Genomic DNA, 26,926 nt, shown 5'->3' on the forward strand with positions numbered 1-26,926 from the left:
ATTATATGCCTTTTCTGAGAATGCTACAAGAAGTAGGAAATGTATCAGTACCAGAATGCTCTTTTTTTCACAGGTTTTCAGAGTGTCCTCTAGAATTTACCCTCCAGGACATAAAATCCTCTCTTGAATAAAAAGAATTTTAGCGCTCCCAGATGGCAGTTTCTCCTTTCCTTTGAATTGTTATTATCTAAATTTTAAATAAGTCTCTAAATGATAAAGCTCACATTCTAGGTTTGTATTTAAATGACTTTTAATAAAATTACTTCAGCCAAGGCATAATCATCTAAGTCTGAAAATACCTTCTGTCCCAAGATTTTTGATGTCAAAACGGAATCATTATCTATATAGCCCAGAAGGCTCAAATTCATTTTGCATTATCAATGATATAGTTGAGCAAACAGAAAAGAGTTCATATTAGAAAATCTACATAATATATAATCATATACATATACAAATCCTCCCATAAATATGTGTACACATAAAGTATGGATGTATATCTATATGTATATCTATGTAACTGAGGCTCCTTCATATTTCTCTGCTCTTTAAAATGTAATGATCAGACAGATAGGATATCCTTGAAAATCAGTTGCTCAGGAGAAGATTTCCATGAAAAGAAACTGTAGCTTGGACACTGGTAGCAGCATACTAGAGATTAATTTGAATTTTAAATTTTAAAAATGAATTCAGTGGGTCTTCACATGACAGAAGATTCCACTTCTAGTGGAAGCCCTTTAACTTGGTCAGGAAGATGAAGATGATGTCATAAACTCACATGCAGTGATTATAGATACTGAATAAGACAGTGGAAAAAGGAGGTTCATTACAATTATGGTTTGTACTCCAGTGACCCTTAATTCCCACCAGTGCTAAAAGGCAATAGCACGTCGCAGTGCCATAGGTTGATCAAAGTTTGGAATCCTCGAAACAACCACACCATGCACAAAATGCTGTTACAGAGACTCTATGAGAGACCAAGAGGACACAAAAAAAGGTCTATGAGATGCAAATACAGTATCGCCAGCTTGGAAAATAGAAACAATGTTATCCTCACTATTGGAATGTCCCTTAATCTACGTGAGTGTTTTCTTATTTGCTTCCTAGGTTTTTTCACAGTTTGACATTTCTTACAGTACATAATCCTTGCAACAAGCTTCAGTGCTCACAGTACAATAACAAGCAGCAGCAAGGCTTTTCTACATATTCCTCCAAGTTATTTTCCTTAGCATGTGATCAGGCTTTGAAAAATATGTTGTTTTGTAGCTGGTTTTGTCACGTAAGCTTCTGCGTTTAGAAATAGCTGTGTGAGCAGCAGGAGAATTTGTTCTCTGGCTTGGTCTCTGATTAGATTCAACTCTTGAAGGCAGAGTTTCTCTCTGGATGTTTCTGCGTGGGCTGAGATTTCTGAAAGAAGAGATTACCAGTTGTGATGATCTGTTCCAGAACTGGTACGTGTGTTGACAAAACAAATGACACTGAGTGTTTATCTGAGCTTCCTGCCACTGAAACCACTATAGCTGGCAAACCGGAGCCAGAATACTATACTGGTATGAGAAAAAGGCAGCAGTAATTGAATTTATCTAGAGATGCATTTATACTGCAATCAGGAGATACTATTCAACATCAAGCAAATAGACTAAAAAACCTATATATAAATATATATATTATTGTATAACTAAATGACTTGAAATCTTCCATCATTCATAATTCAGGAATTCACAATATCAAGAAATAAGCTTTAATTAAAAACAAACAAGCAATCAAAAAAAAAAACACCAAAAAAACTAAACAAAACAAAAAAACCCCACAAATGCCAAACCCAAACAAACAACAAAAAAAAGAATAAACCAGCAAAAAACCAAACAAACACACCTCCCTGCCTCCAAAATCCCCAAAACAAATCAAACAAAAAATCCCCCTGAACCGACAGCTGCTTGTTGTGGTTTGGGCTGGACTGGCCACTGAAACGAATGACAAATGCTCTCCACCTCTCTCTCCAAGGAGAGGAGGGAGAGAGAGAGACACTTATGAGTTTAGGAAAAATACTAAACTACTTTAATGAAAATGTTAATAAATTAAGAAAATAATAATAATAAAAAAATAATGAAATATATATAATATATACAAAACTATACCAAGCTCCCAGGACAACGATCATGTCACTAGCAGGCACTGGGAAAGTCCCAGACTGGACTCAGTGATGGACAGGAACTGGATTCCGGATCTGGATTCAGAAATGTACAGATTGGGATCAAAGGCAGACAAACAGACAGAGTCCTCCTTGGATGGGGGCCATTGAAGAAAGAGAGATGACCCTTTGATCCCTCAGCTTTTATACTGAGCATGAGGCAGATGGGATGGAATACCCTGTTGGTCAGTTTTGGGTCGCCTGTCCTGTCCACTCCTCCCCGCAGGTGAGACCGCTCTACATTTTTCCACTTCCGACCCTCCAACGGGGCATATAACAAAGTGAGCTGCCCTTGGCTGTTATAGCAGTAAGTATGAGCAGGAGCCTCTCTGCATACCATTCCTTGGCATAAATTACAACTAATCAGGTCTTACCAGTCTGAGAATGAACAGCGTCTCCACAATACGCTGTTAATTTCAGAGAGTTCAGTTAGTTAGAAGAGGCTTAGCTGCAAAGTAAAATTACTGAACAGAAAATTGGCTCTGTCTTACCTCAAACCAGGACTCTGCTTAATTCTGGAAGTCTCTTTCTAACAAACTTACTAATAAGCAAAAATTTCTGTAAAGATAAAAACAGCATCTTCATCACTAACATGACAGTAACTTAAGCTTCTTCCACTTGGTGTTGAAACCCCCTCCTCCCAAATCCAAACCCTTAATCTCAAACAGCCAGAAGAACATTGCAGTCTAAGTAACAAATGTGTTGAAACATTAGGGGATACAAGTCAACAACATGCCAGATAAAGCCCAAAGTTTGGCAATGAAGGTCTTATATTTTGAGAAATTTAAAGGGTACACTTGATGCAAAATAAAGCATGTCTCTTAACAGCATGTACATATGGTGGTGCATTTACTCGTGTAAAGGATTTTATCTTAAATTCCATTGCACTCCAACTGTCTTGCAAAAGAACAATATTTTAAAAAGCCCCACTCCCTGCTGGTTTTATTGCTGTGTGTCTATGAGAAGCACAGTTTGCATATTGTTAGTAGTTTCTCTTAAAAACATTAAATTAAAGTCTTACACAAAGTATCAGGGAAAACTGTGATATTCTTTGTCCTTCTTAACAAAATACCAGGTACATCTCTTACCTCCTTATACGCTCTCCACAGATCCTGATTGGAAACGTACACTGTTTTCTTAAGTCTGAGAAGCATTACTTAGGGAAAAAAGCCCCAAATAATTCCTCTCATCCCAAGCCCCTAAAATTCTGTAAATCCCACTTCAATAATCTCTAATGTTTTTGTAGCCAAGGTGTGATTGATGCAAAATTTCAGCTCCCTGCCTTGCTGGGTTTTTTTTGGAAAGTAAAATCTGAAAAGCACAAGGGATGCTATTAACACAATGTCAACCTGAGAGCCTACATTGCAAACCATCGGTCCTAGTCCTGGCACTAAGCTGTGTGCTCCTTGGACGCGCTGAGTGACTGTATCTTCCATTTAGTTCAGCTAGACAGCTTAGATGCAAGCCAGAGCATCTAAAAATATGAGGCTGAACACTACAAAAAGTCAAGAGAGACAGGTAGTTGTTGCCTGAGGATGATTCAAAGTTGCCTGAACTGAAATGGTATTCACAATCTACAGAGGATTAAAAGAGGAACTGTGCAAAGTAAACTCTACTTCCCTGCTAGAGATAGAGGCTTCACTGTCTTCCTGTTTCAGCTGTTAAACCTCTGCCCTTTATTAGACAACCTCTACACAACCAGTTTAGGTTCTCAGGATAAGAAGGCTCGCCTTCGGTCACAGAAAACATGCTGACCATGGCAAGCATTTTGATACTGTTAGAGAAGGAAAAAAAATCACAGCTGAAAGATAGTTCAAGAATCTGTGTTTAACCACTTTTCCACTATTAATTGTGAAAGACAGTAAGGGGCATTTGTGAGGATGACGTCTGGACCCAGCTAGAAAGTAGCTGTTAAAAGGTCTCACACTGAAATCAGCTGTTGTTTTTCTCTTTTCTTCTGTTTCTGAGAAGCCAATACCTGTTAAGCAGTCATGCTGGCTTCACTCCACCTGCTTGCTCATCCAGGACTTCCTAAATCATAGAATCATAGAATGGTTATAGATGGAAGGGATCTTAAAGGTCATCTAGTTCCAACCCCCCTTGCCATGGCCAGGGACACCCTCCACTAGACCAGGTTGCTCAAAGCCCCGTCCAACCTAGCCTTGAACACTTCCAGGGATGGGGCATCTGCAACTTCTCTGGGCAACCTGTTCCATTGCCTCACCACCCTCATAGTGAATTTTTTTTTCCTAATATCTAATCTAAATCTACTCTCTTTCAGTTTAAAACCATTACCCTTCATCCTATCACTACGTTCCCTGATAAAGAATCCCTCCCCCTTTCCTGTAGTTCCCCTTTAAGTACTTTAAGTACTGGAAGGCCACAATAAGGTCTCCCCAGAGCCTTCTCTTCTCCCGGCTGAACAACCCCAACTGTCTCAGCCTCTATTCATAGGAAAGGTGCTCCTTCCCTCTGATCATCTTAGTGGCCCTCTTCTAGACCCTCTCCAATAGCTCCATGTCATTCTTATGTTGGGAGCCCCAGAGCTGGATGCAGTACTCCAGGTGGGGTCTCACCAGAGCAGAATAGAGGACCAGAATCACCTCCCTTGACCTGCTGGCCACGTTTTGTTTGATGCAGCCCAGGATGTGGTTGGCTTTCTGGGCTGTGAGCACACATTGCCGGCTCATGTTGCGCTTCTCATCAACCAACACCCCCAGGTCCTTCTCCTCAGGGCTGTCCTCAATCCATTTTCCACCCAGCCTGTGTTTGTGCATGAGATTGCCCTGACTCAGATGAAGGACCTTGTGCTTGGCCTTATTGAACTTTATGAGGTTTGCACAGGCCATCTGAACAAAGTTTAGTTCCAAGATACAACATAAAGTGTATAAACATAAATGGTCTATAAAGCATAAAAATATAAAGCACAGCTTTTCTGCCCCAAAGCTTGTCCTCAAATAAGGTGTCTTTGCACCAACTTGCGAACTAGAGCTTCACATTAAAAGTAGACCTGGCCCTTTGCATCTACTCTAGTTAGAAGACAAATGATGCTTCAAGCTCAAAGCCTGTATGTCCTAACTGAGTAATGAAAATTTAGACTTTAAATAATAAAGAATGCATCTACATCTTATTAACTGAGTTCTTTGACAGGTATTTATATAATCTTGGGGGGGGGGGTGTTGCCTGAATAGGTATCAATTAAGTGACTGGCTAGTCAACCAATCAAACACTAGATGAGTTCTTCCCTTTGTGAAGTAATATTTTAAATAAACAGTAGATTGATAGGATGGTAGAATTTTTTTATTACCATCATGCTAGTAATTTAGTAGTATGCTTATTTCTACTGTTGTGTTTTGGAAGCAGCTGTTGGAAATAATGCAATTATTTTGGCATAGAACTGAAGTTCAGAATAAGATTCTTCCTGCTATAACTATATCCCAGGGTAAACTTAAGGTGAGCTGTTGAAAACTGGTTAGCAGGATACAGACAATATTTTTATTGAAAAACTTGTTTAATGGATATTTATGATTTCACTTATTCCTTCCTTCCTTTATTAAGACATTTATTTAAAAGGGCTAATTTTAGACAATCTTTAAGATTTAAAGTTTCCAAAAATGAATTCACAAAAATATCTATTTAAATGTAGATCAACTTCCCCCTCCCCCACCCCCCCAAATTCAGATAAGACAAATGAAAGTGGGACTTCCATTGTGCATTAATTGATAGAATAATAATTCTTTATGAATTCCTGACTGCTGGTTGAGCCTTGTGTTTCTTTTGGAAAGCTATCCAGCTCTCATTAAAGACTGCTGCTGAAAAAGAATGCAACAACATCGTTAGTAAGTTTTTCAAATTATTTACTTTAAAAAGTTAATTTTACATGTTGTCTGAACCTCACTAGCTGGGTTATATTATTGGATTTTGAATCATGCAAATTCTTTTCGGGAATCATTCTTGAACTTTTTCATTTGGTGTACTCCTTTTTAGACCAGACAGATTCTTTTCTTATCGTGTCATACTGGCTTTTAACAAAACTCTCTTCCAGTTTTGGTGACTGGTAGCTCAACAGAGATGTGCAAAAATGTTAAATGCTAATAATTTTCCTTACATATGCAAAATTCTTCCAGATAAACTAAGTGGTTTGCCTGACTCTGTACCAAAATGAAATGGAGTCCTGTAGGAGTATATGGTTCACTGATCCTTTCTTGCATCCATGGATCAGATGTACTGCAAAAGTCATGACATACCAAAGCCTTCTAATTGCAATTTACTATGAGTCACCATTAGCAGTTGTCTTGGGCAAAATGGCACTGACTTGTGTCATCAAAAATGTACCATGGTATATTATGTACTTATTCAGATGCAATAATTAGCTCACATTAATGCAGTGTGCATTTTGGATTTTGTAGCAAAGGTTATTCAAGGCAGCAAATCTGAAAGGGATGTTTCTTTTTATTAGTGCTTCTCGTCATGTTGCATTTTATTAAATTAGCTCAATAAAACTAATACCATCATAAAACTCTTATATACTGTATCATGTGACTGTGATTTAAAGAACCAGCAGCAGATGCAAGGTTTTAAAAGGAGTCCTGTGGCATAACCTCTGGAGAATTATACTCAGATATCAATGATAGACCAACAGTTATTACTTTTTAGATGAAAGAGCTTAAATAATTTCCCTAGATACTGCTTAATCTATGCAAATGCGGTGTGCATCTGCCAGGAAACCTACTCTCCTTTACCCCAAATTTCCCTGCCAATAAGAATGAAAATAGTTTGACCATCCGCACTGAGGGGGACAGACCACTTTCAATATCCTTTAGAGACAGTATACCAGACCTCTAGATGCACTAAACTTTCACAGAGTTATCCTTTGAGAATACCCATACTCTCTGAATATTGTTTATTTCAGCCTACTTTTACGCATCCTGAATAACTGCATATCACTTCTGTGCCATGGAAGTAGTCCCAGGACTACAGTCAACCCATGCTTTTTCCTTTCCATTGCCACTCAGTGACTGAGTAAATTACATTACAATGTGAACTTTTCTTCTTATAGATAAGTTCATTTATTTGATATGTCTTGGCACAATAATCATCTTCCAAATCAAAACCAAGGAATATGCTATTGCATGATTCATTGTCTAACAGATGCACTATCCACACCTACATCATACAAGGTACTTCTCCAAATACGCCAAATAATGCTAGATTTCCTGGCCTTCTTCCTATTTCAAAGAGAAGATGTAGTTGAGACACGTAATTCTTCTTAAAAAAAACAACATAAAGTTCTTAAGAAGTAAAATCTAGGCTCTTGTGGCGAGCATTAGCAATAGTATTGAATCACCATTTATATGAGAAATAGAATCTCAAAGCAAAGAGCTGACTGAACAAAACATGACATTTTAATTTCCTTCTTAGCTTCAGTGCTCGCCTTTATGAGATTCATTTTCTTAGTAGGACCACAAAACTTTAACTTCAGTAGCTTTTTTTTAATAGTAAGCTCTTACATTGTGCTATTTAAAAGCGCTCCCATTTTTTTAGTCACTTGGGAGGTTTAGAGATCTTCTTTCTACAAAAACACCTTGGTATATATAGAAAATTGAATTGGTGCACACAACTGTTGTGCTTTGGTACCACCCTGACCCTGTCTGAGTATCTAGAAGCATGAGACATTCCTGAAAAGACATTGTTTACATGATTAATCTTTTCTTATCTACAGGCAGTTACATCTTAGGAAGGACAACTTGGAGTCATCATTGACAGTTCTCCATAACTGCCATGTCAATGTTCAAGAAGGCTATAACAGAGTTAGTGAATGCACAGAAAAAAGTAGATAAAAAAGCTTGAGAGATGGAGTGCACACCCATGAAGAAGAGCTAAAATGCTGGGAATCATCTGTTTGGAGGGTGAGGCTGTGCTCAAGGTGTACAAAATCATGAAGGCTGTGTATGAGAACAATATAGAATTATTGCTCACAGAATCCTGCTATAATAGCAGGTAGTCACTGAAACTAGTAGGAGTTTGTCTTGAGTAATAATTGTCTTATTATCCTACATTTTCTAATTTTTTTTTCCCTTCATTCTTTTGTTTTTGGAAGGTGTGATCTTGGGCAAAAACAACCCCAAATTATCTGAGGACAAATTAAGATGTTATTAAAAGTCATTCAAATGAAAAGAAATAATTCTCCAAATACTTTAGTGATAGGGAGGAGTGTGAAACCTACAGAGCATTAAGAACACCTAAGACTCAGATGTAACTGAGGACAGAAAGAGCACACACATGGTTGATTCTACCTCAGGACAAAGGAAGAAGCTGAATGACCTCCTGAAGCTTTATCCAGATCTATTATTCTATGATTCCCTAGATAATTGCTTGATATAATTCAGGCCTCATGTGTACCTCACTCAGATTCTTTCATTGCAATTGCACACACAGGAACGATTTAGTTAAGATTTGCCATCAAAAAAAACAAAGCAAAACTTTGACAGACTTACATGTTTTCCCAGTAACTCTATACACTGGATTAGTATATGAAAAATAAGGGTAACCTAAGCCCATTTAACTCATCAAGGTTTTATGATTAATTTTCAGTTATAAGTAGGACCTTACTGTGTCTAGTTTAATATCTAGCCAAATCTGAAGATTCAGCTGAAGTAACCAGGTAGCTGTTTTCTGCTGGTCCAGCAGAGGGAGGTTTGAATTCCTTACTTTTATTCTTCAAAGAGCTGATGAAACTGCCAAGGCCATAAGGTGTATAGCCCGACTTTAAAATATCAGAACATATCCAATTGTTGGCATAAATGTGAGAAAATCAGCTATAGTATTTCCTAACACCAGTTAAAGAAAGACAAACTAAAATTACATGGAACTTAATGATTTGATGCTCTTAGATTCTATATGCATGCGAATACAATACAAAGCTTTTCTTCTGGTTTGTTTGTTGGTTTTTTTTTTTGAAAGAATCTTTTTTTCTGCATAAGAAAATGCATCCTGTACATCTGGCAGGCAGACCTCAAGCTGATCTGTGAAAGTTGAAGTCCTTTTTTGAGTATATCTGAAGCTTAACATCTTTAGCAGTATATTTCATGGATTCTTTTCAAATATTTCAGCAATGCATGTCTTGTTTGAATTACCTGTGGAATAGCAAGGCCTTTTTTATTTTCTGTTCAAAAATCCGTCTGATTGCTGGCAGATTCAGGAATGTGCGGAGGCCATTATTCCATGGAATGGCAATGCAGTCACTATAAATTGTCTTCTTGTTGTAAGTATGTGACAACATGAAAAAATAGGAGGGTTTTTTTCATATGATAAATACCATTAAATTACATATTTTAATATTGGTTTACTGCTGACATTTGTAATATTAGGCAATCAGCTACACAAGAGAAAAAATGCAAAACCAGATTTTCAAAATGAAACACACTCAATCTATATTTCCTAAGTGACTTCAATGCCTATAAATATACATCTATATGTCTATAATGGATAGTTTCAGGGCTTGCTCAGATGCTAGAGTTCACAGGAAGGGTTTTAGCAAGTTGAGAAATAAGTACCAAAAGGTACAGATTTTTCACAGCCTAAAAAAACTGATTTTGCAAGCATGTCAATAGCCCTACTGAAATCACAAATGAGACTGCTCACACATGTAAAGCGACTTGCAAGTGTAAATATTTGTTCAAAGAGACAGGGAATAGCTCTAGGTAAGTATTCTTCATGCAAATAAGCATCATAAGAATTGTCTGTGTTAGGAATCTTCTCTAAATAGCGAAGAGACTTGGGATGGCTCCATTGTCAATATCAGTAAACCTCCTTTAGCCTTTTCAGTGCTGAAGGATCTATATAAAGATAATATTGTGATTGCTCTTTTAACATAATAGAGGCCATTGCTCATTTCATCAGACCAGAAATTTGACACTACATTTCTCTTTTCTTTTTTTTTTTTTTCTTTTTTTCTTTCTTTTAGTTCAGACAAGCTCAACACTGGAACATAGCTATGGGAGGAAAGTGGTTTGGACTTTGCCTTTAGTAACCTAATCAAGATAAGATTCTAGTTGACAGTAAAATATTGATGTTTCAAGAAATCATCTTTTAATGCCAAAATGTATTGCAGTGGACTGGTAGTCTAACCCTGTCTCTTAGGCTTTTTTTGTTTTTTAAGATTTCTGACACATGTAGCAACATGTGCAAGTTCATGAATGATTTCCTCTACGCTACCCTTTCATTTTGCAAATTCAATAAAGAATCACACAGTAGGGGAAAATGTTGTGCTATGCAATGAAACTGTTTTTCTGACTACCGAGAAAAAATAAACATGCGTCTGTCTAGGTTATTCTGCATTAGTTTTATCAACACATATCAAAGGGCTGTTATCGAACCTGAATATCTTTCCTTCACCATCATTCATGTCAATGAGGAAGAAAACATATGGGTTTTGAAACTGTCAGATCTCATAAACTAGTTTTCTCTCCAGAGAGCCACGTGGAATAATTCCAAGACCAAATATGCCTCTTTTTAATTAGGTTAGGCCCCAGATATTATATTTCTATCATATTCTGTCAGAATGCTGGCTTCTGTGCCTGAATTTCTTTGTCACAAAAAAAAACCAAACCCAAAACCAAACCTTTTTGTAGCCAGAATTGTCAGTGGCGACTGCTTTATTTGCAAGATAAGAGATGGCCTTTCCTATTCCCCTGGAGAATGAATAGTGTACTCTCCAAGAGTCCATTTGCTCTTCCAAGAAGGCTCCATAGTTTGAATGAGATGCTTTTGTCTCTAAGAATATCTGGATATAGAGAATTGGAAAGAAAAGAAGATGATTCAGAGAAGAGTATGATGTGCTTTCCTTTTGTATATTTCAAAGGCAAGTATGTTAAGGAAATATTACAAGTGAATACCTTCTTCAGTGGCTTACTGTAGTTATATACCTCTTCAACAGAGTGGGGATAGTTATGAAAGAAACAGGCCTTAATAGTCCTTCAGGGCCTTGCTAAGTATTTTTGAAAGATGGTGATGCTACTGTACATAAGAATTTAAGAAACGTCTAGCTGGGTCCTGCCACTCTGCCCTTGATCCTGTTCCTGAGAGGATATACCTAAGGCAGAGAAAAGGCAGGCTAATCCTACATGATACTTTCCCCTCATGCTGTCCCAGGCTCCAAAAATTTCAGCTTAGTGTCTTCCTTTGTCAGGTATGGTAGTATTTGGTAATTCTCAATAGATTCTCTGGCATGAATTTGTCCAGGTTCCTCTTGAAGCCACACAATTTTTTAGCATCTTTTGGTGTGGAGTTCCACAGACCTGCTATCTGTTCAGTGCATATTTCAGCGTTCATAACAGAATATACAGATACAGTATTAACTGTATGTCAGAATGTCTAAAGTAAGAAAGGGAAATAAAAGAGGTTTTCTAACATCTTTACGAATCTCTAAACTAGCAACAGATGCATAGTGGGTGTAGCATCCAGTTTAAGGAATTTTATTTTGCCTGCCTTGCAATCAAGAAAGTTGGTAAATACGTCTGCAACTTCAGAGCTGGACTAATCATCTTTAGCAAAAAAGTAGTACCTTCTTCACTAATCCTCCACTGGTACCAGATTACTCCCTTGGAAAGCCTTAAGGTGTCTAGATTAAGCAGCATGTCTGGAAAGCGTTACTTGAGTCAAATCCCTAACTTAGTATTAGTCATTTGTATAAAAAGGTAGTCATTGCAGAAACTTCTGTGTTACTAAAAGAAGCCAGTTGGGCACAGACAAATTGATTGAAGATTCAAGTTTCACAGCAGAACTGGACTAGGTCGACTAAGCACAAAAAGTATGAAAAGATTTGCAGTCACCCTGAATATCTCCATTTAGCATCATATGAAAAGCTGATACTGAAGGAACCTCACAAATTCATGCTGCAGAGCGTGTGGCTTATCAACACACTATGTAGATTTTTTTATGCACACGTGTGTGTGTGTATGTGTTTAAGCAAAGCTGGCAGCAAAAGTTTGGCAGGAACAGGCAAGTTAGTTGTTGAGTAATGACTCACGGATAACATAGGTGCTCTTGGAGGTCTTCTGGTTGTATTTATAGGTTCGTAAGAACTTTGGCCCAAAGACACGATTAGGGCCTCTTGAGCAATGGAGGCCATTGAACTGCTCCAAGTAATCCTCGCAGAAAAGAAAGTAAATAACATCTGAAAGGAAATACCATTTTTCAGAAAATATTCTGTCTTCAGTTTACAAGCTCACATTACAGAGAGACCACACAGAACTTTGCAAAATATCTCAAACATCACCACGCTTCCAGTCAAACCAACACTTTTTTCCAGTTCTAGATTTGCTTAGCATCTACTTCTAATTTTTGTCTTGCTATTTCTCTGTCTGCTAAATGACAGAACCTTTCACACTCAAATATTGTCTTGACTTAAGACTGGGAGTGCAGGAAAAGAAATGTTCCTTTGACTTAAAAGACAAGGGATTTTTCTAAACAAATACCCACCATTAGATATTATGTAGAAAGCCATTAGAAGCTGTAAGCACAGAACACTTGTGATTGTGATTATAATGCATAGAAATAAGAAGAAATATTCATTTATCTCTTTCCTAAGTACTTTGTTTATGTACCTTATGCACAGTGAAAAATAATGCAGCCTACTGCTCCATGGTACGCTGCCAGGCACTCGTTCTACTCCCAGGTGGAGGAAGCTCTTCTGGGAACAAGAAACTCCTGCCCTAACTACAGGGCGATGGTATCTAATCAAACTCAGCTTCAGAAATTATCTACCTGAGGCAAATAGGGGTAGGGCTTGCTCATCTGCATTATCTCTGCTTTGAAGATTTCAGACAAGAGCATAAAAATCAGCCATAGAGGTAAAAAAACCTTGATCACTCTCGGAGAAAGGTTAAGATATAAAACTTTCATTAAGATTGATTTTGGACTTTGCTGCTCTTTGAGTTAATTAATTAAAAGCAGAAACAGCTGAAAGATACATATTAATATTAATATCCTATCAGAAAGAACTTCCTTCATTCAACAGAAGAGGATGAACCAAGGAGACCTTTCCTAAAATATATGACTCGGCCTTCAGGCCCTTTCACAGCGCTTCTTTTAACACTGCTAGCTGAGAAAAGGAGTGCCTTTCAAGCTCTCCTGTTCGAGGATCAGCAGCCTTCGCATACTATTACTTCTTGCAATGATCCTCTTATTCATTAGCAATGCTCTGCTGTATTGAACCTAGACCGGCTACACAGTGATAATAGACTCAGTTTTGAGTGGCATGAAAATAGATGGCCTCTAGTATCAGTGCATCGTAATGAATACATGTGTGTTCTGAAATTAGGCCCATCATATTTCACATCTGATTATATACATTGAAATTGGAACAGGCTCAGGACAGCAATGTTTATGTAATCAAACTCAGTGAATGGGGATATAATGCAGAATTGAATGCAGGCAATGTTGGCAGGCATCCTCAAGCCTCACCTGTCTTTCTGTGTTCTTTGTCTTTAGGGAAGTACGAGATTGGATGCCTTTTACTCACTGTTGAGAGTATTTCTTTCCACAGCCGATGAAAAGCTGTGATTTTCATGGCTAAGACAATTTGAATCACAACATTCTTTTGTGTATTGATATCAAAAACTGCATAACACTTTTTCTCCTAATAATTCCCCTTGTTTCAATAGTACCAAGGTCTGTGTGTATCTGGACAGGAAATAAAGGGAAATGCAATCCAAAAAAATTTTTTCAGTAAGTTACTTAATTCACAGTTTAGGATAAATTAAATTTGATTTGACTGCAACTGTAATTTCAAATCTATTTATATTTATGATATACTTGTAGCTCTTTAGGTTCGCAGTAGGAGTCCTACAGTAAATCAGAAAAAAAGAGACACAGTTGTTTTATAGATTTATATTGCTTTCCTTATGCTAAAACATTTTGGTTTTTAGTAATAAACATTATACACTTTAAGCAAGGAAAGCATATCCAAGGAAGACTGAGCGGTTCAGCTTGAGGCATTCTCAAAGCATGCTTCCCTCATGAGAGATTTGAGGGAACAAGAAAGAGATAAACGAAACGTCATGAGGACCTGCAAAACACACAGATCTGTGGGAAAAGCAGCTGAAGTTACAGCACGCTGTCTCAAAGCCTGCCGTGTGGTAGCTCTTCTCCTGATATCATGGCACCCTCTGCCCAAAGGAGTGCAGGGATGGCCACGTGTCCTGCTGTGGCTCCTTCATAAGAGATGGGGACATACACAAATGGCATTGCAGCTAAAGAGGGTAATTATCCTGTAGCTTCAGTAGGATGGAAACGTGTCTAACCAATGTGTAGGCCATTCGGAGAAATGGGAACTTGCTGCACAGAGGTGGGGGGCCGCCACAGAAGGGCGCTGTAGCATGGAGGGGAACGGGGCCCTCTGTGCACCTCCTGCTCCCTCTGCTTTGCTCAAAGTCTTCATCCCTTGTTCATCCTCTCTCTGCTACTTTCTCTGCCTCACTGCTCAGAGTAGAACAAAGCTGTAGATTGTTAGCATGTATTAGCCTCGGTGTGGGTTTTTTATGCCTTCTTAAAATATGATTTTGTGTGAGGAATGGTGTTTGTTTCATCTAAAGAACACGATTTTAAACTTCTGGCACATACAAGTATTTGAATTAATCCTTTCTCAGCTGGACGAAGAAATGCTGTTTGATGCTTCATAAACATATTTAGTACAAGCCAGTGCTTAAAGGAAAAGTTATTTCCTTGTCAGGTTTTTATATGTGTCCCGAGAGGTCATAGCTATTCTGTATGTGTGCGTGTGTGTGCATGTGTGTGCTTGTGTCTAACCACTTTAAAAAAAAAAAAAAAAAGGCAGCCTTGTGCTGGTGTCTTTATCATAATGTCAGCCTTTCTTCCAGCCTTTGGAATGACGCTGGTGCTTTTTGAACACACTTTATTTTGAACACCAAGCTGCATGGACAAATATCTGAGCAAAAAAACTTCTTAGCCATATGTAGTGGGCATAAACACTCCTTTGCTCTCAGCCTTTACATGTTCACTCTTCCTTGTACGAAATATGATTTAATCTTCTCTTCTCTTGTCAGATTAATGGTGTTTTCTCACCTCTTCTGACTCACAAGGTCTATCAGGTCACCTTTTGAAACAAGGATGAATCTTTCTATATAACAACCCACCTCCCTTCAAAAATCTCATCTGCAGCCTGATGCTAGGTGTCACTCTGTTGGTTTTACAACTTCCACAAAGAATTCTGCTCTCATTACAATTTTAAACGTATGTAACTATACTGACATTAATGGAGTTGCTCCTGGTTTACACTTGAGTAAGTAACTGTAGACATAGACCCACTTTATTTAACAAACATGAAAAAAAGAGAATAGTTTACACTAGAGTCTTTACCCAATGCTGGATTGAGTGGTCAAGATGGGATTATTTCATTAATCTGCGACAATAATTTTAGACCACTGTAACCGTGAAGTTATCTTGTTCCATAGAAGTGACTCAATGAACTGAAGAATCAAACCTCAAGTCTATAATTCAGATTTATTAAGTGTACTCAGGAGATTAATAGGAGCCAATCCACGACTAATGTTAAATAGTATAATTATATTTAAAACAGTGGTACTTTTAAATTTAAACTAGGTAAGACAAGGGCTCCATAAAAAAGTTTTCCATTTTCTATTAGACCCATACAAGCACCCAAAGTATACAGAAAGTTTCTTTTTAAAATTCTGTACTGTAAAGGGTTTTGGTATCAAAAAACCCCTTGTTATTACAATTCACACAGACTGAATTTCTCCAGAGCTTTCTTGTAGAGACTACCTCTAGTTAGTGCAAAATACAAACTGTTTTGCTCATCCAGAACTCAGAAGTGTAGAAACGTCCAATAATGAAAAATAATGATTTTTTAAAATGTTAATTAAATACTGTGATGCTTGATATAAAGTTTGGGTTTGATTCAGGCTTACTAATGGAAATGAAAATCCCTCCCAAATGAGGAGCAAATGAGGGGAAATGAAAGAGTAACAAATCAGACTCAATTTTCTTCTGTAAACTGACACAGAGATAGAATTAGAGATAACCACAGCAACATTGGAAGCTTATCAGAACTTTTCATTGCATTCTGTGTAACTCTGTATGAAAATCCCCAGACTGCATTAAGGTTTCAAATCAGACAATACCCGTGAAGGTTAGAGATTTCTGGGGAAATATCTCTGTACGCTGGAGTGGCATTAAGAAGTGATCTAACAAAGACAAGCTGATGCTGCATGTTCCAATTACCAAGAGCTGTTATCAGGACTTTTTGCAAAGCTCTTAGATTTCTTGATAAATAAGAGAGACATAGTGCTATGTGTTATTGCTATGGTTAATGACATTGATTTCTTGGCATGACAGTGAGAGAGATACAAAGACAGACTGAACTATATGTAATGTCTGGTTTTTTTTAGTGCTAGCACTTTGAGCCTTTCCAGGTTTGTGTTTTTGGTTTTTGGTTTTTTTCATAGACAGAATCAAATAAAATCGCTTCTGAAGTATCCCTATTTTTTAACTGAAGTGTGGTTTCAGAAAGGGATGAGCACCTCTGCTTGGAAGAGTTAGCGTGGTTAAAGGAAAATTACTGCTTGGACACTTAACTCTATTTTTCTTGTTCAAATCAGAATGATATTCTGATATGAAAATTTCTTCAACTGTCAAGAAAAAAGCAGAGAATTTCTTCCTACTGCCCAAATAAAGCATATTACTTGTGGCTGGAAGCAGTGATGTTTTGGTCCTTTTAAAAGATCTAATCTCGGTGCTGCTCAGGACAGTTTTGAATGCACTGACTTCAACGTGCCAGCCAGAAGTGACATCTGCCAATTAATGGCAATTAAATAAAACGTTGAAAACCTTACCAGAAAATGAATGTCAATATAAAGCTTTTCTACTTCACCAGGGGAATTTTCTTTTTCTTTAGCTGTTCCTTTTTATTCCAGCTGCTTTGTTTCTATCTCTGTATTAAGTGCCCTAAGTGCTGCTTGGACTTGTTCAGCTATGTGTTTGTTATTGTCTTTTGACTTCGGAAGAAAGGATATTAAGATGGGCAGTATAGAAATACATAAAATAGGATTCTAGACAGCTGCATCCAAAAATCCTCTTATGGATTATGGATTCTTATTTCCTAAACACAATAGCTGAGATTCTACAGTGCATGCTTCTAAAAAAAAAAAAAAAACACTTCACAGCCTTGGGGAACAAAAGAGAGCTAGAGTGATGTTAAGCTTGTCTTACTATTTTCTCTGGGTTAGATATTGGTCCTGGTAGTATTTCAAAAAGCCTCAGGAGACAAGTAGCCTTTGTGTCTCTCTGGTGGGATGTAGCGCCACATGGACTCTCCGCCGCCCCTCATAACCTGGCCCTGGTTTCACTCGGAGTTGTTCTTACCCTGACCAGGTTGCTAACATCAGGTTTATAAAAGGATTTCTTTGCTTCAGTTCCTGACCTAAAACTAGCCTGTCCAAAACAAACTGGAACATTAGAGAACATGTAGACCATGTAGACCTTCTGCCTGACAAAAAAAAGGGGAAACAGGGTAAAAATTTTACTTAATTCCTTAAAAGAGGACAGTTTGTTGATACAGTTGTATTAATATTATGGGTCTAGAGACCTTTAAGAGTTCCTTGAACCTTTTTTTTTTTTGGCACAGTCCTTCTGCACAGTTTGATTTGAGTCAGAAAAAACAAACTTTTGGCCCACTCAACAGATAAAAGCTTAAACAAATAAATAGACCCTATAATATGAATTGAAGGAAGCAGGTGCAGTCAAACTGCAGAAAAGTAGATTATAGTCATGAAGGTTCTCCAGCGACATTATAAAATTTCTGTTTACTCTGTCTGTCAGTGTGGAGAACAAACGAGAGAGAGAAAGAACTCTCTAAGAAATGAAAAAGTTAGACCATAAATGGCAAAATATTCCCCCAGCTTGCAACTTGAAATGAATGCCATGCCCTGTGTAATACGTATATAGCATGTACCAGTCATGAAAAAAGAGTCAGGCGGCAGCTAGTTAAAGTTGCTGTGATCCCTTTTGACTAAATAACTGTCAACATTAAACACTGGCGATTTTATATTAGAAGAAGTAAAAAATCATTAAATTAAAACAAATTATTAAGCTGTATATCTGGTCATATGCATTAAAACACCCAGTTCTATCCTGGAACCATTGAAACTTATGAATCATGTTCAGCATGAAAGCGATGATACTTCTTTGATTACCTATAAAAGAGTTGATCAGAACCAGAAGGCTATGATTTTTTTATTACTTACATGATGTTCTACAGATAATTGACTAACTGAACATCTGTCATTATTGCATCAACCATTACTGACAAACAGGCAAAACCAGTTTAAAACAGTTCCCAACTGCACACAGCTATGTCGGTATTAGGGGCTTTTCGCATCCTCGTTTAGCTACTCACTTGCTTTGTCTCCAAAACAGAAGTGCTGGGAAGTTGGCAAAACCTAGAATAAAGAATTGTCCCTTCTCATTTTATACAGCTGATCTTATTTGGTCAGAGATGTTAACTATCTGCCTAAAAATTACTATTCGCCAGCAAGTTCTTTGGTTATATGCAGTACTTCATCAATGCAACTGTAAGCTCAGTTTAATGGATCCTTTAAACATCCAATATATGCAGACATTTTAAACCGTGAAAGTAATGCAAACCAGGAAAATATACCAGTTTTTCTGCACTGCCATTGACTTTAACAAAGATCTGCTAATTTACACCTTCTGAACATTTGGCAACTCTGCCCGTGTTTACAAAAACATACTGCTAGGGACCTAGACCGTGAAGATGCTACCTTAAAGAAAGTAAAACCGTGACAAACAAATATCTTTATTATTATGTACTGTTGAAAGCTAGAAATAGTCAAACTTGTTTCCAATTACATTGTGTTTCTCTGTTTTTAATTTTTTTATTTGATTACAAACACTATTGACAATGAATGCAAGAAATAACAGTGCTCAGTTTATTTAACTTCACCTTGTTTTTACAATTATGTTTCCATTAGTAGCAGCTCTTCTGTTTGTTGCCACAGGCAAGCTATTTATTTTTACAGTACTTGTGCATTTCATTATATTTGTGAAATTAAAACCAAGGACATGAACTCTGGGTTCTTTGATTCATCCTCAGAATGATTTTCTTGACTCTTTTGCTGCCAATTGTTTTGTAACATTATTAATTTTATTTATTGTTTTTATTGTTCACTGCTCTACTACATGTGACATCCTGTGCAGTCCCACTTAAGCAAGTAAACAAACAAATCTCAGAGGTCTTTTATTTCTTCCCCTGGTCTTCTACAATATCAGAATTGCTTCTTCCCTGTATAAATTACATAAGTGAAAAGTCACAAAAACGGGCGAACTGTGCCAGTTGCTAGATTTCCAATCAAATCAGCTGGAAACTGCTGAGTTCATCCCCAACATCCCGATGACTCAGAAATGAAGCCTTTACTTCAAACAATGTGCTTCAAGAAGCTTTTCCATATTAGATCCTGAAAGAATTTAATTTAAGATGTCTCACACTCTGAACTGCTTGAAAAGAGCCTTCTAGGGCATTTTGTTACTGCTTGAGAAGGAGAGCTATTGTGAGCTTTTCAGTAGAACAAGGGCTGGGAAGAGGTTTGTTTCCCTCACACACTGCATGAACACACACTCAGAAATTTTAGTTCCTGAGTTTTTCACACTTCAGATTTTAAAATGTCATAAGGACAATGCTACAAGTGTTTCGTGGTTTATATTGACAGTGATACCTACTTTGGATTTTGGAATAATAAGGAATATGAAGCATCTAGTCTTCTTTAGATCATGAATGCACAATTACTCAAAATCTCAAAATAAAAATAACGGCACAGGTTGGGAAGCATAATCTCTAATCTGAATGTTTTCCTTAAAGAACATTATACTAGTAAGGGCTAATTATGGCACATCTGTTCATATTGTATAGTGTAGCCTCAATAGTCAGAAGAAAACCATAAAAGTTGTACTGGAATTACATACTACCTATTCTGAATGAGATGGCAGAATCTGGTCCCTACGTTTTTAACATATTTGGCTCGCTAAGTGGTAGCATTTATCCAGCTACCTTGTTTATTAGCTAAACTAAAGGGAATACGTATGTTCAGCTATGACCTACTCCAGCTGTTTTAACCTGAGATTTATAGCTTGGGCGCACCAACTATTCCATTTTATTTTTTCCTCAATAAAAATTCTACTGTTTTACAAATTATTATAAATACTACTGAAAATCCATCTGAGCAGAGCTATTTTATAATTCAAACACCCTATATGGCGGGTGTGATATTTAATAGATTTTCTTATATTCTATCATAATGGTCTGCAGTTTTCCCCTGAATCTGAAAAAGAATAAAAACACATTTTCAGATTCCAAGAGACATCTTTTATTGTTGTTATAAATAACATGTTGTCTTGGTATTCAGGAAATGGTGCCCAGCATCAAAGCTCCTCGAAATGTTTGATCTCCTAAATAAATCAATGAGTCTTTTCTATTTGTCACCACATAAATGTCATGCCAGATCCTCTTTTCACTTACATAGCTCTAGTGACTAATGTACCTAATACTTATTTTGTATTATAACCATGGAAAGTAAAAAGTATATGAAACACTGAAAATAAACCTTCCTTCCTGTAGGAAGAAATGTGATGTACAGCATGTGGAGTTAAAAGAGAAAAGCATATTCAACTCTACATTTCAGAAGTTTATTCAGAAGTTTCAGTTTATTAACATTACTTCACACTGAGAAAAAAGGCTTGTTAGGATGGGTAGGGACAAGTTAGAAACGAGATGGTTTCTAGCATGTGAACTACTAGTTGCATTTAAAAAAAATAATTTCACTCAGTAGCATAGAGAGAGGATATAAGCAATCAGTCCCAACCACAAAAAATAATAATTAAAAAAATCACCTGAACAGAGAGGCTCCTGACCCAGTGTAGTATGCAGACTGCATGTCACAAATTTCACCGTCAAATTTCAAGCCACACTCGTGCTACTTTAACTACCTTTTTGCTCACAATTTTCCCTTTGATGTCACAGACACCTCCTGTCACATACACTATTACAACAGCAAATATAGGAAGGAGTGCCTTCTGTGAGTGAAAAAGCATGTTCTGAGATGTGTGCAAGTTAGGGCAGTATCAGTGAATGCGTTGATAGTGGAAATACCTGAAATTATTGTTAAGCAGCTACATTTGAGGCTTTATTTTTGTGCATTGAAAACAAAGCAGGTTGTAAGTATAACTGCTTCGTAACCAAAATTATCCCCTTCCCTGGATTTTAATAGCACCTAATTATGCTTCCAGGAAATCAAATAAGAGATAGGATTTAAAAAAATGTCTTATTCTATTGCATGATAGACCACTTGGAGCCATTACGGTCTATATGAGGTCAATAATACTAGTTCTGAAACTCAGCAAATAAATATTTATAAATTATAAAGAAACATTGTTCCTTGGAGTCTATCAATAATTTATATTTTAGAAGGCCTTAAATACATGATAAACCATAATGGCTCCAATGGAGCAGTCAACTCTCATAAACTTCTAGGAGGAATATATTTTTTTTTTATTTAATGTAAACCTCCATTACAATTCTATAGTAAAGGAACCATGCATTAAAATAGCTCTGTAAAAGTGATACTATAGATGTGCATGGTTAAGACTAATACCCTTTGCGGCTTGGAATAAATTGACATTTGGGATAGGGAATATGTGTTTCTACTTTTTATGCAGTATTAGAAATGTACAAAGTGCTTAGCATTTGCCTTTATTCCTAATAATAATTATTGTTAGTTGCCTTGCAGCTGCATTGAAGAAGTCCCCAGTGCACGAAATACCATACGGAACATAGAAAACCTTAATATACATGCAACAGTTGCGTTCTTTAAAATGAACAATACAAACCCTATGAGCTGCATGGCATGAAAACATTAAATGGGCATAAAAATGCTTAGACCAATCTGTATTAATCCTGTGAGAAAATAATTATATATGCAGATTTTACTCCTAACTGAAGTAGTTACACCTGTGGACAGTCAGCCTGTGGACAAGGACTGAGAGGTGGTTCCCATGCTCCTCATAATTTTGCCAGGTAAGACAAGTGCAAGGTAAAGCCAAGAAAATGACTCGTGAGCAGGTGAAATGACTTCCACCTATTAACACGGCAGGTTTATGATGACAGCAATGAATCATTGATAACCAGAGAAAATATGTGAAATCTTTACTGCCACGTATGCACGATCCCACTCTCACGCCGCTCACTTAACAACATGGAGTGAATTAATGAGTTCCACCCTTTAACTCTACATTTTCCTTCTCTATCTACACCATCAATTTAAGCTGACTTACCAAAGCTGTAATACTGCGATACTTCCTCTGTGACTCTATCTGCTGTTGCTAAAGAATAATTCAGGTAAAGAGACCTCCTCATGAAGTAGATCAGGGCATCAGCAGCACTGAATCATAACCAGAGAGTAAAAAGAAATTTTTTATTATCGGGCATGGCCTGAAGTTCACGCCTGTTTTTTTTTTTATCTCCAGAAAGCTTGTAGTAGAATGAGACCACTCAAGATCTCTCTCTATGACAGATGCTGTTGCCATTATATTTTATTTAATGAAAAAAAAAATATTAAAAATGTTAAAGTAAAATCTAAATTGTTGGGTGTACTCAGTTTGGAAAAGGATGTTTAACTAAGTTCTGATTTACTCCAGTAGCGGTCTGGGATTTTGCTGTCTTTGGGAAGTTCTTCCATATTTTAACCAGTATTGATAAGAGCGAGTTTTAGCTTAGGTAATCCCATAATGAAGGGAAGGCTTACACACACACTGAAGCAAAAGTCAACATGCTCACTTAAAGGAGGAGTGAAATCTTTGCTCACAGGGCTCAGCAGCTCAGCAAATAGATGAAAGAGCAATCTACGTGAAGCCATTCTCCTCTCTTCGAACTTCTCCCAGGCTCTTCTTCCACGTCAGCCAGTGTGCCTGCAGGAGGATGCGCCAGAGGAATCAGCCAAACAATGTGGCAGAATGAAACACTTAAAATTATTTTCCTACTAGAGAGGTGATTTTTTCTGAAATAATAACAAGCTTAGTCACAGAAGGTGAGGCCTCTGAGTGCACCATTGGTCCTTATTTTTTCTGACCACCTCTCCTGGGATCTCTGCCCCCAGGTGCCTGCCCCACTGAAGCTCAGGCCCGAGCCCCCAACCTCAGCTGAGTTATGGTGTGCACAACTGGGGGCCAACACTGTCCTGGGCTGCTCCTGGCTTGCTGCCTGCCCGTCCTGCACTGAACTGGGTCCTGCCCTCCCCCTCCTGCTTGCCTGCTGGTCACTGGGCTGTCGGTGGGACCTGTCACTGCCAGGAGCCCTGCCCTGCTGGCCCTGCTCGGGTGCCCCAGAGGCAGTGACCTTTTGGAGGGACCATCACCCCTACCAGTGCTGTGGTCACCCTTGGCTCTAGTTTGCCTTTCCTCAAAGAGCTGCCCCCTGACCAGTGGTAGCCAGCCCTCACCTACCTGCAGCTTCCATCTACAAAGAGGGGAAGGAAAGAAACAGAAGAGTGGGGGTGCTACTGCGTTTGCAGCCTCCAAGTACAAGAATCACAAGATTAGGAAGAGGCAACCAAGAACGGCAGCTCCTGTAGTCCTCTGCATCTTACTCCAGGCCACTCCACTTCATCTGCATGATAAGACAACATACGCAAGTACCTTCGGTCAGCGTAGACTGAGAACAGGACTGCTGACAGGACAGCCCCCACTTTACTGTCTTTCACTGTTTTTTGAAGTAGGGAGAAAGTATGTTGCCTTAATAGTTCCTGTTTTTAGGATGTCTCTATTGACTTTAATTAACCTTCCCTCAGGCTCACAAACATAACTAACACTACTTTTAAAAGCAAATAAAATTAACTGTGTTCCACAGGATTTTCAAGGCATTTCTAACTCCTAAGATACAAATAAAGGTTTTAGTAGATGGCTTTTAAAAAGATATGTGCTGCTAGAATATATCATTGATCTGGCTAGCCATCATTAAGGCCCATGACACAAGCATGCTGTACAATTATACAATGAATTAAGCCAGCGTTAGTTGTGCAGAACAATTATATCATACTTTCCTTGATTTTTATGTCCTGTTTACGCAGTTACAACCTTCAAGCAGAACACTTTGAACTTGAGAAAGTAATTTCCACTAGGTACATGATAGCTTAACTGGTGGTACAATTTGCCAGCCTAAAAATACTACAGTGTAGCTGATCACAGAATTTTTCCAACAGCCCAACTCCTGTAGAATAAGGCTTCTGGGTTTTGAAGTAATTCGGAAAAGAAGTAAAACGGATAAAGTATAGAGATACGAGTCCTTTCTGAAAGCCAAGTTTGCACTTAGACAGACTTAACATCTTGTCTAACAAAACTAAATGTCGGTAGATAAAGTTGCACTGCCATATATTAGCATTACATCTACAAATGTTCTTAAGCTCAGTCTTTCCTGAAATGTTACTACCAGCCAGCAATGAAACCATAGTTAGTATATGGTAATCATCTTTAATGTTTTTTTCACATAGTTTTAGCAGAGAAATCTTGCATAAAAATGATTATAAATTACAGTCTATGCCATTCAGCAACATAAATGTAATGAGAAATAAAGCAAATCAATCAATCAGAGCCATTTAGTTTGTCTACAGATTGCTGCAACAAAACAATCCTTGTGCTATCAAGTGGAGTGTAAATGGGACTACTTGAGTCATAACTAACACTGATTTCCTATGTTTTGAACAAATATGTGGAGTTATTCCAGCAGTATAGCCAGAAGGAAACAAAGGAAAAAGAAACTTACTTAATATTTGGCCAGTCTTTAGGGGTTTTACAAAAGCAGTTGGGTAATTGTACCAACCTTTTTTGTTTGCCACTGCACATCTGGACTATACATGGGAATTCTTTTAAGATAAAATAATCAAATAAGATCATAGGCTTTGCTCAATATAACGTCATAAAGCAACATGTCAAATATCACTAACATTGTGGCAGTACACACCATTCTTACTTCTCAGAGGAGTTAAACTTGAGTGCTCACACTGCAGTATTTTTCACTGACAGATCTAGATAGCCTGTAGGTTTTCTTAAGCTGTAGTTCAACTGATAACTCTCCTGAGGTTTTTTGCTTCTCATTTACTAGTTCTCTTGCAACAGCTGCCAGTGTACTAATAAAATAGCTCTACTGATGCTGAACAACTGTGAATATCAGTGTAAAATATGTTTGCTCCACCCCATCTTTTATTTATCTGCTCTCAGAATTGCTTGAGCATGAAGGCAGAATAGTCTCTGAAGATCCCTCCTGTTTTTCTATTTCAGAGGGCAGGACTAGCATGCTGGATGGTTCTTGTTTACTGGCAAAAAGCTGCATGAAGTACTTATTCTGTCTCAGTCTTTAGTGCTTCTACCTGGACAACATTCCCATTGGAAGTACTGTTTCTCTGAATTATTCCTCTGTGCTTCAGTTTCAGGGACAACACAAAACACAGAGCTTAATGTAAAACTCCCAGACTCCTTGACGAAGATTATTTGATAATCTTCCCCTATGTTTGACCTCTGTGATTGGTCCACTAATAGCTAATGGAGCTGACTTGCAAAAAATCACAGGCTTTTTGTGTGTTCCATGGATGGGTTTGGTCTGAAAGGGACTAAATCGCTATGCAGTATTGTTCCCCAAACCCTAGGATTCTTTAGTGAGCCATTCTTTAAATGGTCTTTTTTCATATTTTTCGAATAACCTTATTGGATCATATTTTGAAATGTGTAAAGGCAATAATAAAACTTTCTTCTGAGATGCACATTTAGAGCACAGTACTGAAAAGGTTAACATTCCCAGTTAAAGCAATTAAATGTTTTATTTATATTTTGGGGATTAAGCAAGTGATTCAGGCATTGTAAGAAATCAAGCTGACAAGTCCTATTCATATAAATGACAACGTGCAGACAAAAATTAGATTAATTTCCAAAATAACAATAATTCTTTTACCCAGAATGCCATATTTATGGAAAGTGTTCAGAACATTGCTTCCAATTATTTCCAACTTCTCAACAAATTATTACAGAACAACCTTTTCTATATAAAATCACCCTATTTTGATGACTCATTTCACCTTTTCATCTTTTGTATAAATTGACCTTCTTCGTTATGTAGACACAGAAGGGGTGCAGTTGCAAAACAAAAGCAAGACAGAGGGGAAATGTTAATGTCGCCACACATTTATGAAAACTTTGCTAAATTAATGTAGCTGCGGGGTTCATAATAACCCATGTACACTTATGCCTTGCCAGATGATGCACAGGTTACTTCCCTAGAATTAAGCAATCATGCGTATTTACCTCACAGTAATGTCTTCTGACAGACACATACGCATATATACAAATACACTTACAATCATGCATGAAAAAGTCTGACAATTAATTAATCTAGGGTTTTTCAATAAGAAGAAAAAGAAATTAAAGACAACGGTCATACAATATGGTAGGTGAAAGTCAATGTAGCAATAGTTAGGAAGTGGCAGGGCAAGGTCCAGCTGTTTCCTTATGAACAGCTGTTTAGTTGTTGATCGTTTTGCTCAGTTTTAAATCACAGAATCTTGGGGTTGTTAAATTGTTGGTATTCAGTTGCCAGTTGATGGTGATAACACTAAAAAGTGCACGAATCCACTTTGCATCACTGAT

Source organism: Vanellus vanellus (genome assembly GCF_965231255.1).
Source record: "Vanellus vanellus genome assembly, chromosome: 2".
NCBI lineage: Eukaryota > Metazoa > Chordata > Aves > Charadriiformes > Charadriidae > Vanellus > Vanellus vanellus.